Genomic DNA, 16,629 nt, shown 5'->3' on the forward strand with positions numbered 1-16,629 from the left:
ACTGCCCCAGGTCACCAATTTCTGTTTTTAGGCCCCTCGCCCCCTCTTTTTCCTTGTGTGATGCTTGGGTCCCGTTGGCCAGCACGCAAGCTCCTCGCCTCCCTTGCTCACCTGTTCCATAGAGGATGTGGAACGCAATGACATACTCAATCTTCACGGGCTCTCCCACCCCTAACACGGTCACTGCAGGGATGGGGCAGCATAGTTTTGGTCTGAAGTCGGCGGCCGCACTGCCACTCCCTGGAGAGTGGTGACTCAGTGTAAGGAGCCTTCTTCACAGAATCAGTTCAGACAGGGTCATCCAACACCAAGCTTTTCAGGTCTGTCCCCAGGGCACCTGGCTGCAGGGAACACTCCTTGGTCACCCTGAAAATGGTCCCTGTTATGGTTTGCGTCTAGGTGATCCCCCAAAGCCTCATGCAGTCATAGGAAGGGCTTTTTCAGAGGTGGCTGAATCTAGAGTGTGTGACTGATTCATGGTGCAGTTAGGATTAAGGGTGGGTGTACTAAATCAGTCCACTGATTGGTTTGACACCATCCTAGTCCTGGTAGCCTGGATACAATGTAAGGGACAGATAGAGGCTTGTCTTGTCCCTTGTTTGCTTTGCTGTCTTCTGTGTTTCCTGTCTGCGGTGCCTGTCTGCCATGTGCCACCCTGCTTTGGAGACAGCTGATTATGGCCTGAGACCTCTACAAAGTGTGAGCTAAGTAAACCTTTCCCCTTTTAATTTTGGGTGTCAGGTATTTTGTCTCAGCAGTGAGAAAAGTAACTAAGACAGCTCCTTGAGCCAGGCATGTGGAGACAAGGAGAAAGAAGAGCTGGCCGGGATGCAAGGACTGCAGGCATATATCGCTGCTCCCCAAACTACAGAGAGTGCCTGGGGAGAGGGCGCTTTCTGCTCTGTGAGAGCCCTGCAGGGTGCTGCTGGATCCTTCTCCCTCCTGCTGTGTGCCCAGTATGGTACTGGGTCCTGGGCAGAAGGGATGCAGCCATGGAGCCTGAATTGCAGAGGAAATGGGGCCCTAAGGCCATGAGCATCAGGATGCACACCCAGATCTGGTTCATGACCCAGCCTTGCCTTCTATGGTGGCTGCAGTTTTGCAAAGTTGCAAAAAATGGAAAGAACTAACCAGAAGGCAGACTGCGGCTCAGAAGCTAAGGTAATTGCTCAGCAAAACATCCATGCCTGAGGTTTGCTACCTCTTGTATAGGCTGAAGGAAAGACTTTCAGCCTCAGGCGAAGGGACTTGGTTAAGACATGATCGGCTCAGAGATTCCTAGGGGACCAAAGTTCTGAGCTTCTGTTCACCCTTTGGTTGTTCCCTCCCTTGGGTTAGCTGTGCCATCCTGAAGAATGGCAGGAGGTTAAGCTGGCATCCTGGGGGACAAACTGCTTGGTACAATTGCCCCCAGTAACAGATATGCTGTCTCTCTACAGACTATTAAGTGCTAGTTGATTGGAGACTTAGCATCAACCCATCACAGGGAAAACTTCTTCCCACTTAGCAGATGAGGAAAGGGAGGCAAAGAGAGCTGGAGGGCCTACTGGGGGTCCATCTTTCCCCACTCTCATGCTGTGCTGCTTTGTAGAGATCACTAATATTCTGAAACATCTTATAATGCAATGGCAGTGCCATTTGGAAGGTGGGACCCTGAGGCCCGGAGAATGTTATGCAAAACTTGTTTCTATTTTTGTAGCAAGAGAGTGTCAGTCCGGATTTGAACCTAGGCCTCTCTGCCTTATTTTTCTGCAGAATCACAAGCCCATGTGCTTAGAGGTGATTCTGCAGAGGTAGAGAAATACAATCTTTACAATCATTTGGCTCCCACAGAAAATTAAAACTATAGCAAGGCACCAGCCTCTTATCACAACCACTGCGGACCTTCTGCTTCTCGTTCCCGTCTTCTAACAGAGCCCGGAGGAGCACTCTTCTCTCCCACAGTGCCAGCTCAAGTGAGCAGCTGTCTTGCAGACTCAGCAACTTTCCCCGAAAACCACGTGACATCGACATGCTGCTCGTTCCCAAAGGACATCCTTAGACAAAGCGGGCACTCTTCACCTCAGACTCAAGGAGGCCTGGGGCAAAGAACTGAGCTCCCAGGAAGACACAGGCACTGGTCAGCCTAGGGCAGATGCCAGCGTCCTCAGACAACAGCACTCGAGGGACCTGAGTTGCGACTGAGGTGTTAGGTTGTGGCTTCCTACTGGATTTTTCTCTTCCTCTGCTTCCTTCTCTGCCCATGAACTCCTGCCAGGATGTAGCTAGGGCTGATATCCCAGGAAGACCTCAGCCTGGGGAATGTACCTGTCGTAGCCAACTCCATCCTTCACAGGAATACAAGCCCTTCTTATAGCAAAGTGACTGTGACAACTGGGAACCTCAACTCAAAAACTGTCAGAGCCGGATAAAAACCCGAAAGAGGTCTTGTCCAGTTCTCCCATTTCACAGGTAAGAAACAAGGCTCAATGAAGACAAATGATTTGTCTGATAAACTCCAGCCAGGAAATGGGGCTGCACCTCTAGTGTGCCCCCTGTGTGCCTTGATAACCAAAACCTCCCAATCCATTCTGGAAGGCAGGTTGCATTCTATGCCTATTTTCCACAGGAGGAAACTGAAGCTCAGAGTCACATGACTTAGCCGGCAAACTCAAGGACGCACCCACCAACTTACTCTGTCTGAGATCATAATTGAAGATGTGTATGTAGACATTTATTCTGATGGTAATGTTTTTATTTTAATGCACGTTAAGGAAAAAAGAAACATGAAACCTATATGTGGCCAGATATAGTTGTTTAGGAGGAGGCTCAGTAGAGCACGTCAATTTAATCTAAAGAAATAACGGGCGCTAAGGAGAACGCTCCTGACACCAAAGCAGTCACCCTGTGTCAGGCCTCTCTCAGTGCTTCCCAGGTGTCTCTGCATTCAGCCGTCACAATGACCTTGAGGTCCACAGAGCTGCTACCCTCATCTTGCAGATGAGGCACGTGGAGCCAATCCATTCAAGTTTCCACTGCTGGGCAGTAGCCGAGCTAGGACTTGAACCTGTAACTGTGGGCTGAGATGGTGCTCAGTGATGATAAAACTCCAGAACGTGTTCTGAGAAGGACATAAGTGAGCTGCATGCAGGGGACTCACTGGATGGCACCCGACATTCTCTCAAGGCTGTGTGGTCCTAAACGCTACCCTTCACCGGTTCACGGAGCTGCTTTTAGGGGTTGTCGTAACACATCCTTACTCTTGCACACACTTCAGTTTCAGAGGATTTTCCGAGAATGCCCTATCCAGGTGCCCAACTCTTGCATATCTTGATGCTGTAGGGCTGCCGGCTTCCACTTCTGAGGACTTGAGGACTCGAAGCCTCAAGCTCTGACTTCCCCTGAGATGGTGCAACCTTTGGGTTTTCACTTGCTCCTCTGTGAAACCAGCAATTGTCTAAAAACATGCAAGGTAACCAGGCGTGGTGGTGCATGTCTGTAATCCCAGGACTCTGGGAGGCTTAGGCCGGAGGGTCGAAAGATCAAGTCCACCCTGGGCATCTGAGTGATTTAGTGAGACCCTGTCTCTAAACAAGCAAATAAACAAACAAACATAAACAGGGCTCGGGGATGTAGCTCAGTGCAAAGGCCCTGAGTTCAATCTCCACTATCATAATGACAAACACACACACACAAAAATCCCAAAATGTGTGAGCTGGGACCTAGGGGTGTAGCTCAGTAGTATAGCATGTGCCTGATGTGTGCAGGGCCCTGGGTTTGATCCCTAGCACCATCAGAAAAACCTCTAAAACAAAAGTCTTAAAGAAACATGCAAGGTGGATGCAAGTAAAACTGGGGGAATCTCGAGGAGACCAGCAGAGTGTACAGGTGTCATCTTCCTGGGTGTGCAGGTTACTGCCTAAAGTTAGCAAGATAGTATCATCAGAGAATACTGGAGGAAGGACATGGAGGGCCTCTATTACTTCTTATAACTATGTGGGAGTTGATAGTGATTTCAAAGCAAGTTTGCTTAGGGCTGGGGATATAGCTTAGTGGCATAACTGCCTGCCTGGCAAGTGCAAGGTCCTGAGTTTGAGTTCCGGTACAACAAAAAGGGAAGGAGTCCCTGGGTCTGTTCCGTCCAAACACTGTTGAAGCAAGAAATAGATCCTCAGGACCTCCGGAGGCGCAGTTGATCAAAGCAAGTTTACTTAAAAGAAAGACGAAGTAAAACAAATACCCACAAGTAAGTTCAGAATCTAAAACACACCAAACCTTCTCAACAACCTCTCTGACAATGTTAATCTAAGTAACGCAGCCACATATTCATTCAACAAACAGACCATATGCTCACTTTATGCCAGATTCACGATGACACTGGGGACACAGAAAAGATACAGACTCCTTGCACCTGCGAGAGACTGTCAGTCTAATGTCAGTGACAGAGAAGGGAGCTGGAGAATAACAACAGAATGGTGAACCCCGTGAGAAGGAAGTGGGGGGCAATGCTTTCCCTAAAGAGAGGTAGGGAACCCAAGATGGCTTCCTCTGGAAGGACAGGGACCTGCCCAAGGCCAGCAGGAGCCGCCTCTCTGGACTGATGGGTGGCCTTGGAGCAGTTTTCCCTCCCCTCCGCTCCCCTCCACTCTCCTCTCTTCTCCCCACTCCCCTCTCTGCTGCAGATGGAACCCCGGAACATGCTCTCTATCACGGAGCTATATCCCAGCCTTGCCCTTGAACAATTCTAATCAAACACTCATATGACCTTGGGGTTATGTGATTTCACCTCTCTGTGCCTCAAGTTCCGTGTTTGTAAATGCGGATAATAGCAGGAGTCAGCTTGAGGACTGCTGTGGGAGGTGAAGGACAGCGCTGGGAACAGAAGCCAGTCCATGGGCTACAACCTATGTGCCCTTTGGTGCCCTTTAAAAAGCAAAGCCCTGCACAGCCTCTGACTCCTCCACGAAGCTTGCAGGGGCTGCTGGCCTCGCTCGTTTGAGTTGGAGACAGGACCTGGAGGAGCAGCCTGTGACCCCCAGCTGAGGCTTTGCAGGGGCTCTCTGGGCAGCCCAGCTAGAGGTGCACGCCCCAGTTCGTAACCTTCTGCAGGTTAAAAATTATCAGTCTGAGTGACATTCAGCACCAATCTACTATCACCTGCCGAACACCTTTGGATCCTTCAAAGGCCTGAGCTAAGCAAATCTCTCTTTAAGCATATTGACAGAAATGGTCATTCAACTGGGCAGGAAGCAAAATTGTTATGCAAAATGCAAGTTGTGAAAATAGCATGTTTGTTCTGTCCTTCAAGATAGATATGCAGATAGCTCACCCGGCAGATGCAGTGACCTTTGGCACTGCATGTCCAGCAGCAAAGGTGTGGATTTACAAACATGCTCCAGTCCCAGAAGAAGGAAGAGTATAATATGGCGACGGCTAAGAGCTTCGTGCCCTTATGGGGCGGTTCTGCTTAACCCCTCAGCAATATAGGCATGAATCTGTAACATCAGGAATACTTTGGAATGCAGTTTCCAAGAATCAAATGTCACCCGTTCACCTGCCTACTCTTAGCTCTTGTTTTTCTTAGTGATGCTGAGGGTCAAACCCAGGGCCTTGCACGTGTTCAATGAGCGCTGTACCACTAAGCTATACACCGAGCCCTGCTTACTGACATAAACACCCTGGCCTTACTGATATTGCATAAAGCATATTACTGACTGTAGCATGGAGCCTGGTCCTGCCACCCATTTTACAGATGAGGGCACTGAGGTCTAGAGAGAGAAAAGGTGTTTGACTCCTGCCCACAGAGGGAGCCCAGGCACACCTGGCTCCAAAAGCAGGATGTTTTCACTGGCTCCATAGGCCTAAGAAGCAGATCCTACTCCAAGCCCACGACAGCCTCTCCAGGGATTGCACAGCACTGGGTCTGAGCCATGGTTGCAAATGGTCTGAGCTGTGATCAGACGGCTGCTGTGGGAAAGGCGCACTCAGCCAAAACAATCTGCGGGCAGCTCAGCTTCAGCAGACGCCAGAAGAGCAGGGCCTGAGACTGCAGCATCGCACCCCATCACCCGCCTCCAGCCCATGCCCGCTCCCAAGCCTGGACAGGAGGCAAGTACCAGGTCCTTGAAATTCCCAGAGGAAAATGAGGTGGACTTTGCACCCTACACCCTGACTGTGGGGTTTACAAGGTAGCTAAAGGCTTTCTCTGCATTCCACCACTTTTATTGCACAGTTTTGACTTTTATACCCTACTTTTTCATTTGCATGGTAGCTGTGATTATCAAAGCCAAAGACATTACTGCTCCCACTGACAGATGAATATATACACCTTGAGGCCAGAGACAGCAGTAAGTATACCAAGAGGTGTCCCTGTAGCTTGGTGTCCATCCCAGGGCTCAGAATCTATAAGCTTAGCTTTCTTTTTATGGTTTTTGGGACAGGGTCTCACCCCTGAACTCACTATGTAGTCCAGGCTGGTGCTGAGCTCACTGAGATCCTCCTGCCTCAGCTTCCTTTCTGCTGGGATTACAGGTGTGCACCACCATGCTCAGCGCAGCCTAGGTTTCTTGTTAGAAATGCTACTCTATGAGACCTAGGCAAGCCACTCACTCTTTCTGAACCTCCATTTCTGAAACCTGGTCAGACTTGCGTCATCAGATTGTCATAAGCAAAGAGAGGTGCAAATATACATAATACCCTCAAAACAGCCACCCCTGAAAGCTCAGCAGATATGAGCTGCCAGTGTTTAAGGGTCATTTTCACTATGATGAAACACAGTCCAGGGTCTCCACAATGTTTCCTCTCACTCTCCTTATCATCTCCCCGCCTGCTCAGCTCTGATTCCTCGCCGGAGCCTGCCCCTAGCTCAGGATGTCCACGCTCTTCTGCGTGTGGCTCTTCTTTGAGCTCTGTTTTCGGCTTCTTGGAGGATGCTGCATTCAGGGCCAGGGCAGGATGCCAGGCATGCAAATCCACACGCAGGCAGTAATTTGCGCAAACGCTCCTTGGCGCGCTCCTTTCCAGCCTGTCCCCAGAAGAGCACCCAGCCCTCGAAGCCAGAGGAGAGCTATTCACAGCTCTGGACAAGAAGAAGGGAGGCAGGCTTTGTTCCCACATGGGAGCAGCCCTGCCGAGGGGTGCCTTATAAGCTTTTGGCTAGTGTTTGGCCAACCTTGCCCCATAGGAGCTTTGAGGCATTAAAAGCTTTTGCTGGAAGGCCAGCAACCTGCCCCTAGGAACCTGCTTCTCTCACAGAATCTGGCTGGAAGGTGGAAGAAGGTGATTATTCACTATTCATCCAGCTTCCAGAAGGATCTTTTTCAAATGCTAATAAAATCATGTTGCCGCCTTGCTTAACACCCTGCCGCGGTTCCCTGTGGGCATCTGGGCCTAGGTCACCTGGCTGGCCATGATCTTACCCTTCCTGCAGCTCCTCCCTCCTCCTTGTCTATGCTGTGCTCCACCACAGGCTTCCCCATCCTCTGAACACTGGTTCTACAGGGAGAAAAAAAGTTGCACGAATGGAAAACTATGCAGTGTCTACGTACATACAACACCAACCTGGATTACCTGATTCTAGCCATGTTCGTGACATTTAAGCTATTTTTTTTTTTAAAAAAAAACTCCTTTGTAAGTGGTAGAAAACTGGTTAACAAGCAAATTTTGCCTTGGCTGACCATTTTGCTTCCATTTGGAATTCACATCAACGTTTCTTTATTCCTTAGACAAGTGTGCTTTATATGGCTTTTCCTTTGAGTTGACTAACATCTGCTTTATAAAATCGACAGTGTTTGTTTTCTATTTGTATGAGAGTCATAATTTTACTCTTTTTTCCTCTGAAGATTTTCTTATAACAATTTTCTATCTGCTCAGAATATATTTCTTATCTCTTTCCTTTTCTTTTTTCCTTTTTTAAAAAGAAAAAGTCTAACAATGTTGCCCAGGCTGACCTCAAATTTGTGACTCTTTTGCTCTAACCTCTTGCACTGCTGGGATTACAGGTTCATGCCGCTATGCCTGGTCAACTATTTTGTTGAAATTTCATTTTGAAATTTCTTCCCCAGCATTCCCAGGGTAAAGGACAGGTACGCTGTTCCCACTTGGAGCTTGAATCTCAGTCTCTTCTCCTGACCTTTCTATGCACTCATCTCACTCTGGAGGTTAACTGTTCTGGAGCCTGTGTCCGATGTTCAGCCCTGAGATGCTCGGGTGCAGTAGCTGGGGCATTCTGTCTCCCACCATGCACACATAGCTGGTGGTATAGACAGTGCATGGAAATCATGCAACAAATACTCGCACTCATTAAGGAGCACATGTTTCCGATGGGTTCATCTGCCCCCTACCGATAGACTACCGAGAAGGAGGCCTTGTCTTCCTTGTCCATCACCATATTCTAGAGAGCAATGTTTTGCATCGAAATACCCAGTAAGCATTTGCTGAATACATGAAAGAATACAACTCGGGTTCTGGTTTTACAGGCATTTTTAAGTTACCCCATTACTCCACTTTTGGAGAACAAAGCCAGTGGCTTTGGAATGCTGCGTTCCCACTCCAGCCTTGTATGTATGGCTGCTGTGGTGTGTCAACTGCCCCTTACGGAATGGATGCCAAGCTCTTCTCTACTTCACGGGCATCGTGTGACCTTGAGCAAGGAAGTGCCCTTCTGGGCCTGTTTTCCCATGGGTAAAGCAGGATCAGCCTAGATAAAGCAACCAGGCAAATGTATGGATGGCCGATAATGCCTCAGTGATGCTAAAGCCCAGGCCCATTCTCACTGTAAGAGGTGCTACTCATCAGCTAGGTTACCAGGGCTTAGCTATGAGCACGAGGGATATAGAGATGGCCTAGGGTGGGCTTCTCGGACTTTAATGTGCACATCAATCACTCAGAAATATTGTTAAAATACAGGCATATTCTGTAGGACTAGCAGGTCTCAAGATCCTGCATTTCTGAATGGTTCCCAGACAATGCATTGTACCTGATCACTGTCTCATACTTTGACTGGCACAATACTAAAACACAGTGGGTCCTAGCTCTGAAGGAATTCACCTTTGTGTGTACGTGGTACTCGAGACTGAACTCAAGACCTTCATACTGAGCTACATCCCAAGCCTTTCTTCCATTTTTTATTTTGAGACAGGGTCTCACTAAGTCATTAAATTGCCCAGGCTGGACTTGAACTTGCTATCTCCTGGCTCAGCCTCTCAGAGTGCTGGGATTACAGTTGTGTGCCATTACACACTCTGAAAGAACTCTAAATGCTCTTGAGAGACAGGTCCCAGCATGTTACCCATTGTCCAAGGCAGTATATATTAGCACCTAGGTGAAATATGTTGAAGGTTAAAGCGAGGGCACCTCTGCGAATGGACAGGTTGTTGGGGGTAAGGGGATGATCCAGAATTCCTAAAGGATATGGAAACAGAGTTGGGGGTATTCTGCCGGGCTGGTGATTCTATTGAGTCATATTCTGGTGAGTGGGCTCATCAACCTGTGTTTTAACATGGCCTCCAGGGGGTTATGATGCTAAAGTCTGAGAACGACTATGCTGAGCAGAAAAAAAAAGGCAGAAATCCTATTTGGAAAAACGGTGTTTGGTTTTCTCCAGTAGAATTTCAGGCACACATTGAGACCTGAAAAACTGGATCATCCACTCATCCACTCATCCACCAACCTATCCAGCCAACACCCACATGCCCACCACAACATCCAACAGATATGTCCTGAGCACCTACTGTATACCCAGTTAGGCACAGGAGCTGACTGAAATTGTGGATGTGCACCTCTCTCTCACCTTGAAACCAGTGGATTCTCAACCAGGGGCAATTCTGTCCTCCAAGAGACATTTGGCAATGCCTGGAGACATTATTCATTGCCACAGCTTAGAGGGAGGAGTACTACTGGCACTAAGTGAGTGGAGGCCAAACATTCTCTTAAACATCAGATAAAACACAGCACAATCCCCTCTCCCAGTACCACCCCATAAAGTCAATAGTGTTATTAGGATTTGGGTCTTCAGTGTCTTCTCAAAGTCTCATGTTCAGAGGCGAGGCTTTCAGAAGGTGTTGGTCATGGGGATGCTATACTTATCAGGGGACTCATGCATCCATGGGTTACAGCTGAATGTGCAGTGGGAGGTGGGGCTCCGCTGGAGGAGCTGGGTCCCTGGTGCATGCCTGTGGAGGATAGTTCTCTTACTCTGGCTCTCTTTCTTTCTTTCTACTTCCAGCTGCCATGAGTTGGCCAATCTTTCCCCACCACGCCCTGCATCTATGATATTTCTACCTTGGAGGGAGCCAACTATGGACTGAAACCTCTGAAACCATAAGCCAGAAACGCTTTTTCTCTTTCAGCTGTATATGTTCAGTCCCAGGGATGAGTAGGTGACTAACATTGGCACTGAGGCTGAAAAACTGCTTTAGACAGTAAGTTCCTCAAGGGCATGAACTGCATTGTCGTCACCTTGGGATCCTAAGGTCACAAGGCAGTGCCTGACCCTTGTGATCCTCCTGTCTCAGCCTTCCAGAGTTCTGGAATTACAGGCATGTGCCACTGTGCTTGGCTTGGCGTTTTCTTTTGGGGGTGAGCAAGAGTTTAAATGAATGAAGAAATGGTGACACAAAAATCCATGTATGTAGGTAAGGAACTCAACAACCCCACTGCAGAAAACAAACAACCCAATTCAAAAATGAGCAAGGGCCTTGAATAGCTATTTTTCTAAGGAAGATAACAAATAGCCAGCAAGCACCATGAAAGGATGGATACCGTCATTAGTTGTTTGGAAAATGCAAATCAAAATGTCATTGAGGTACCACTTCACATTCACCAGAAAGGCTATAATAATGAAGCAGAAAGAAGCACATGCTGGTGAGGATGTGGAAAAATTAGAACCTTATATGCTGTCGGTGGGAGTGCAAAAGTGTATTGCTATTGTGAAGCGCAAGCAATTCTTTCCTTACTCCCACAATTGGAGATTGAACCCAGGCCTTTGCACTGAACTGTATCCCCTTTTAATTTATTTTATTTATTTGGAGACAGGGTCTCACTGAGTTGCTCATATGGTACTAGAATTTGTGATCCTCCTGTCTCAGCCTTCCAGAGAGCTGGGATTACAGGCATGTGCCACTGTGCTTGGCTTGGTGTTTTCTTCCTGAGCGATGAAACTGTGTTGAAACTCCACAGTTAGGGTGGATGCAGTGTTGTAAACGCACTTAATGTCAGTGAGGGGTCCACTTTAAATGATTAAAATGGTCAACTTTATGTTATGTATGTTTTCCAACACAAAATACATGTACACATTCAATAAATGCTCCTTGACTGTCTGCTGTGTGCCCGGAACTACGCTGCACATTTGGGACATGGGGAGAATGAGGCAGGGGTGATTCCCGCTGGAATCAGGGGATGGGAGCAGATGCAGCACCAGTGACGGGTCCAAGGAAGCCAGGACTTGGGTGGAGGGATCTCATCTTTCCTGGCTCAGCGCAGGAAGGGGGTCATGGAAAATTTCCTGTAAAAGGCGGACCCTGAGGTAGCTTTTAAAGCAGGACATCTGGTGCTCGGAGAGTTGATTTTATTGAGGGGATGCGTAGACAGAGGCTATACCCCGCCATCCTGTCCCTGCAAGAGTCTAACACGCGGAGCGTGTAGCGGAAGCAAGGGTAGTTAGGCAGGAGGGAGGAGGAAGCGGAGCACGGTCCCCTTGGAATCCTGCCCCAGGCTTTCTGCTGAGAACTCCTGCCAGGCAGCTCAGAGTTGGCACACGGGAGGGCTGGGGCTATCCATCCAGCCCCGAGTGGTCTCACAGGCCTCAGGCTCTCCAGCTGTCACTCACAAGGCTTTGTCCTGTGCCTCCTGGGAGGGAGACAGGCAAAGGATGAGGAGAGGCCAGGGCTCACATTAACTAAGTATGGACTTTGTATCACGGGTCTGCACACAGAGCTCCACCTGACCCTTTTGATAACCCAGAGAGGTAGGTTCTGCCGTTGCCCTTCCTCTTCCTTTATTTGCTTTTTCACTCTCATTCCCTCTTTAAAGATGGCAAGCCAGGCGTGGTGGCACACGCCTGTAATTGCAGCACTCAGGAGGCAGAGGCAGGAGGATCACTGCAAGTTTGAGGCCAGCCTGGGCTACAAAGTGAGCACAAGGCCAGCCTGAACTGCATAGTGACACCTGAACTCCACAGCAAGCAACTGAACTCCACAGCTTTTTGTTTCAAAAAGACAAAAAAAAAAAAAAGAGGGCAAGTGCAGGCTGAGGAGTAGGAGTGGCTGCCTCGGGCCACAATGAGGGCAGCCCAATTCTGCTCGGGTAGGTCTAACACCAATGCCCACCTCCCGGGGGTGGGCGGATGGAGGCTCAGCCTCTAGAGAGGTGACGTGGCCTCAGCCTCGTGGCTGCGATGGTGACTGAAGGTATGTGAAGGTCCCTTCTCCTCGTAGGGCTTGCTTCACTCACTCCAAGGCAAGGGGTGCTGGCTGGATGTGCCCTTCCTCCTCCCTCCCTCCTGAACATATTTGTGTACACACATCTGTCTCCCTCCCTTGCTCCCACTTCCCTAACTACGCATTTTCATGTGGTAACATATCTTTCAAAAGTGAGATCATACTGTATACATCGATTCTGTGATTCTGTCATTTTCACTCCGTTATGTGTCTCAGAAACCTTTCCCACCCAGAAACTTAGGTCTGCCTCACTCTTCTGAGCAGACCGTTCCTTGTCCCTGGTGAACTGCACTGGAATGCCACCCCTTGCCATATGGAGGTGACAAAGCTCTGCAGCATTATCTCTGCATATTGTGAACATTTCCATAGCAGATTCCTCAAAGCAGGGGTTCCTAGGATAAAGGGCCCACACATAGTTTAAATTTTGAGAAAGATTGCTGAGTGACTTTCTGGGGAAGACTCTGGACCTGATGTGTGGTTTCTAAAACTGCATCTAGTCTGAGCGATTCTTTGACGTTTAGCTTAGACTAACTCTTCTAACCTCTGTGAGTCTTGGTTTGCTCATCTGTAAAAGGGGAAACCTAGGGTAATAGTTGCAATAGTGTTCTGCAAAACATAGGGCTTTGTTTAACTGTGAGGTGCAAAAATGTCATTAACATCGAGAAGTTTAACAGGTAGATACCCCATGGCGCCATCGTGCAGAAACCAGAGCAAGGAGCTGGCTTAGATCATGCCCTTGAAGGAGCTGGCTTAGATCATACCCCATCCATGAGCAAGGCCATACATTAGACCAGTGGTTCTCAATGGAGAGGGACGAGGAGGCTTTTGTCTCCTAGGGTATATTTAGTCATATTTAGTTGATATTTTTCCTATCAACTGAGGGAGTAGCATTGGTATCTGGTGTGTAGAGGGCAAGGGAGATGAAACACATCCTACAATGCACAGACAACCCTTTGTAACCAAGAATGATCCAACCCAAAATGTCTACAGGGCAGAGACCTAGACCTATCTCTTATCTGCGCCCTCCCCCAACAGATCTCATTCAAAGATAAGAAACTGAGGCTCAGAGAAGTGAATGACTTGCCGAGGGTTCTACAGGCACAGTAGCCAAAGGTGGGCTCTCAGCTCCACACGATTTTAGGGTCTGTAGTCCATTCTGTATGCTGCATTGTCTCTCTGGGAGAACTCCCTTTGTCTCCAAGGGCTAGTGTTTGCTCACTGCCTTTGCCCTGGCTGATTATCTACAGCACAGGTTACAAGTTTACGTGGAAACATGGCTGCCCCCACGCCAGCAGCATAAAGATTTTGTGACTTTGTACTTGAAATCATTACCATTACTTTCACTCATTAGCTGTGTGCTATATTTTATGCGGATTAACTCATTTTACCCTGAAGAAGTAACAGAGGGGTTAAGAATTTCCCCAGGATCACACACCAAGTAGCAGATTTGGGCTCTGAACTCTCAGCTTAAACTTGGCTTTCAGCTCTGAGTTGAAGCATGATAGCAACCCTTTGGCTGGGAGTTAGATAGGGTGGAAGTGAGGACAGCTGCTACCCTAGATTCTCGCATTTGTAGGAACCTGGCTGCTGCTGCTGCTGCCCAGCCGGTGGTCCTAGAGGGAAGCAGTTAAAGTTTTTCCATCTGTTTTTTTCTGCCTGATGCCCCAGAAAAAGATGCAGGGCTCTGAGCAGGGATGCGAGACTACAGGGAACTGGGAGCCAGAGACAACAGGCAGGAGTCAAGACGGAAGGCATGTGCCTTCCTCAGGGCCTGTCCAAAGTTCCTGGAGCAAAGCCAGCTGTGTACCTGAGGCTGCAGCAGTCTCCACTCCAGCGCAGCGACTGACGGCTGATTGCACCTGCTATTCTGGTCATTTAGATTTTGGCAAGCCTAGAGTCAGGACTGGGCCCAATAAAAAGATCACACTGGGTGAGCAGCAGCAGCAAGCAGACACCCAGGAACGGATGGATTCTACCAGGTACAGGCTGGGGGCAGTGCTGAGTTCCAAGTCTGTCCCTTCCGAGCTGCATGACTTTCACAGAGCCTCGGAGCTTCCTTTGGCAAGTGAGGACACGATGCCCAGCAGTTTCCATTGTAAATACGAAGACTGGAGCAACTGTGGGGGACCCTGGTACCCCAGGGGCCCTGCAAGAACTGTGACCAGCTTTGTCACTCACTGGCTAGGTGACCTTGAACAAGCCCCTTTTCCCTTTGTGCCTCTTTGTTTAACTGTCAAATGAACAGGTAGGATCTTTAACCTAGAAGCCTGTTTAGGTCTTAGAACTCTGGACTGGGCCATTGGCCTCTCCCCAGGGATGACCTCTTTGGCCTTCAGGAGACTCATTTCTCCATACTCCATGCCCCAGTGTCCAGCACCAAAGAACAAGGCAAAACTCACTGCCAACCTCTCTCCTGTCCACCCCGCTCCCCAGCTTTGTCCACCAGAGAAGAGTCGCCCTCTCTGGTCACAGCATCTTGACCTTTATTCCAGCTTCATTAAAGCAGCAAAGCCTACACCATCCACAGCCCACTGGCTAGGCCCAGCAGCATCCATCTCTCTTGGCCAAGTGCCCAGGGAATTCCACCAGGCAATGCCCACAGGAGCTCAGGTGGGGGCAGCCCCAAGGAGCAAGCGGGGCGGGCCCTCTTGGAATAGGGCCTGCAGCCCTTTTCTGCATGGACACACGTTTCTTCAGGAGGAGGAGGAGGGTGGCCCACCTCCGGGGAAGTTGCTCTGAACACAGCCCTGTGTGTGTGTGTGTGTGTGTGTGTGTGTGTGTGTGTGTGTAGCTCAGGTAAGAGAGGGTCCTAAACGGCCCAGCTGCCTGAGGCCATCTCTGTGGCCAGGGTTTGAAGGTTCCAGGAAGGGACTGTAGGTCCAGGGTTGTCATCTCTGGCCAGCACAGGTGAGGAAAGTGAGGTGCGATTATTAGGCAGGGTGGCCAGGTGTCGGGCAGAGCTGCAGTAAGATGAGGGGATGGGAATGCGAAGGGTGGGTGTGGGGTCAGAGTGGGGGATGTGGGTGAAAGGATTCGGCAGAGAAGAGGACTTGGCCAGAGACGGGTGGTCAGACCCTTGCCCAGTTCCTGAGTGTGAGAGTCCCTTACTGCAGGAGGAGAGGGAAGCCCCAAGATGCTTTTACAGTGGCAGGTGGGAAGCAACCCACCTCTCCTATAAGTGGGCAGGGTTGCTAGCAAGGGTAGGAGGGGACTCATCATTTCCAGAGTCCACTCTCTGAGGTGGTGAGGCGGGGAGGTCGGTATGGGCTTGGAAGGTGACTTGCAGTCTCTGCCTTGGGATGTCCTTGTCTTACGGAGGGGCTTGTTTCCCAGGACTTGCATTCTGCATAGGTGACAGGGAGGGGACACTGTTATCTATGAGCTGAGAAAATCCTCATCTTTATGAACGGGGTGAGAAGAAGTCAAGAGATCCAAACTTTTTATTAGGGAGGGCAAGGGGCATCAGTCTCTGGAGGAATGAGGGGGTTCTGATTAGCTGGGGAGGAGACCCCACTTTAGGAGAGCACATTCTATTTCAAGGTGTAAATTGGGGAGAGAACTCCTACCTCTAGAGCTGCGGCCAGAAGGACGGGCCCGTTACTGAAGCGAGAACGAAGCTATTTTGCTCTCTACGAGGTGGGAGACCCTTTCTTTGGTGGAAGGAGATCGTATCCTGGGAGGATGGAGGGCCCAGCTTCTGGAAGAAGGTGATGCCCCGTTTTTGCTCCTTGGGGGCGGGGCAGAAGTACCGCATCTCGGCGCCCTCGGAAGCTCCCACCCCACGCGATTCGGCGCCTCGCCATACCTGCGAGCTCCGGCTCCGATCTGCGGGCTCCGATCCGGCTCCGACTCCCAGGATCCGCGCCCTGCGCTCGAGCTGAGCCGGGTGTCTGCTCTGCTTCCCCCAGCGACTCGCCGGGCGGCCAGACTCCCGGAGTCGCCCCGACCAATCAGCGCAGCCGGCGCTAGCCCTCGCTCGAGCCGCAGCCAATGAGATCACCCGCCACGGGCCACCGCCCCCGGGGAGGGGGGAAGGTGGGGCGGGGGCAGAGTCCAGTTCCAGCGAGCGGAGAAGCCGGGGAATCGGGTGGGAGGCACCGGGGTCCTGGAGGAGGGACCGCGAGGGCCGCAAGGAGGACTGGGCCTGAGGAAGAGACAGCCATCAAGTGGAGGTGGTGATCCCATCACTAACGGCGCTCGGTGGTGGGGGCGG

General features: G+C 50.0%; 1 protein-coding gene across 1 annotated transcript in view; it reads right to left on the bottom strand.

Moving 5' to 3' along the window:
* Abat (4-aminobutyrate aminotransferase) overlaps window positions 1–16,337 on the bottom strand; it is a 93,206-nt gene extending 76,869 nt beyond the window's left edge. The window contains exon 1 of the mRNA XM_005391219.1: window positions 16,222–16,337. The gene's annotated coding sequence lies outside the window, so the exon portion shown is untranslated. The remainder of the gene's footprint in view (window positions 1–16,221) is intronic.
* Between the last annotated feature and the right edge of the window lie 292 nt (window positions 16,338–16,629).

The sequence above is a fragment of the Chinchilla lanigera genome, unplaced genomic scaffold (assembly GCF_000276665.1).
Source record: "Chinchilla lanigera isolate Chin_1 unplaced genomic scaffold, ChiLan1.0 scaffold00041, whole genome shotgun sequence".
Lineage (NCBI taxonomy): Eukaryota > Metazoa > Chordata > Mammalia > Rodentia > Chinchillidae > Chinchilla > Chinchilla lanigera.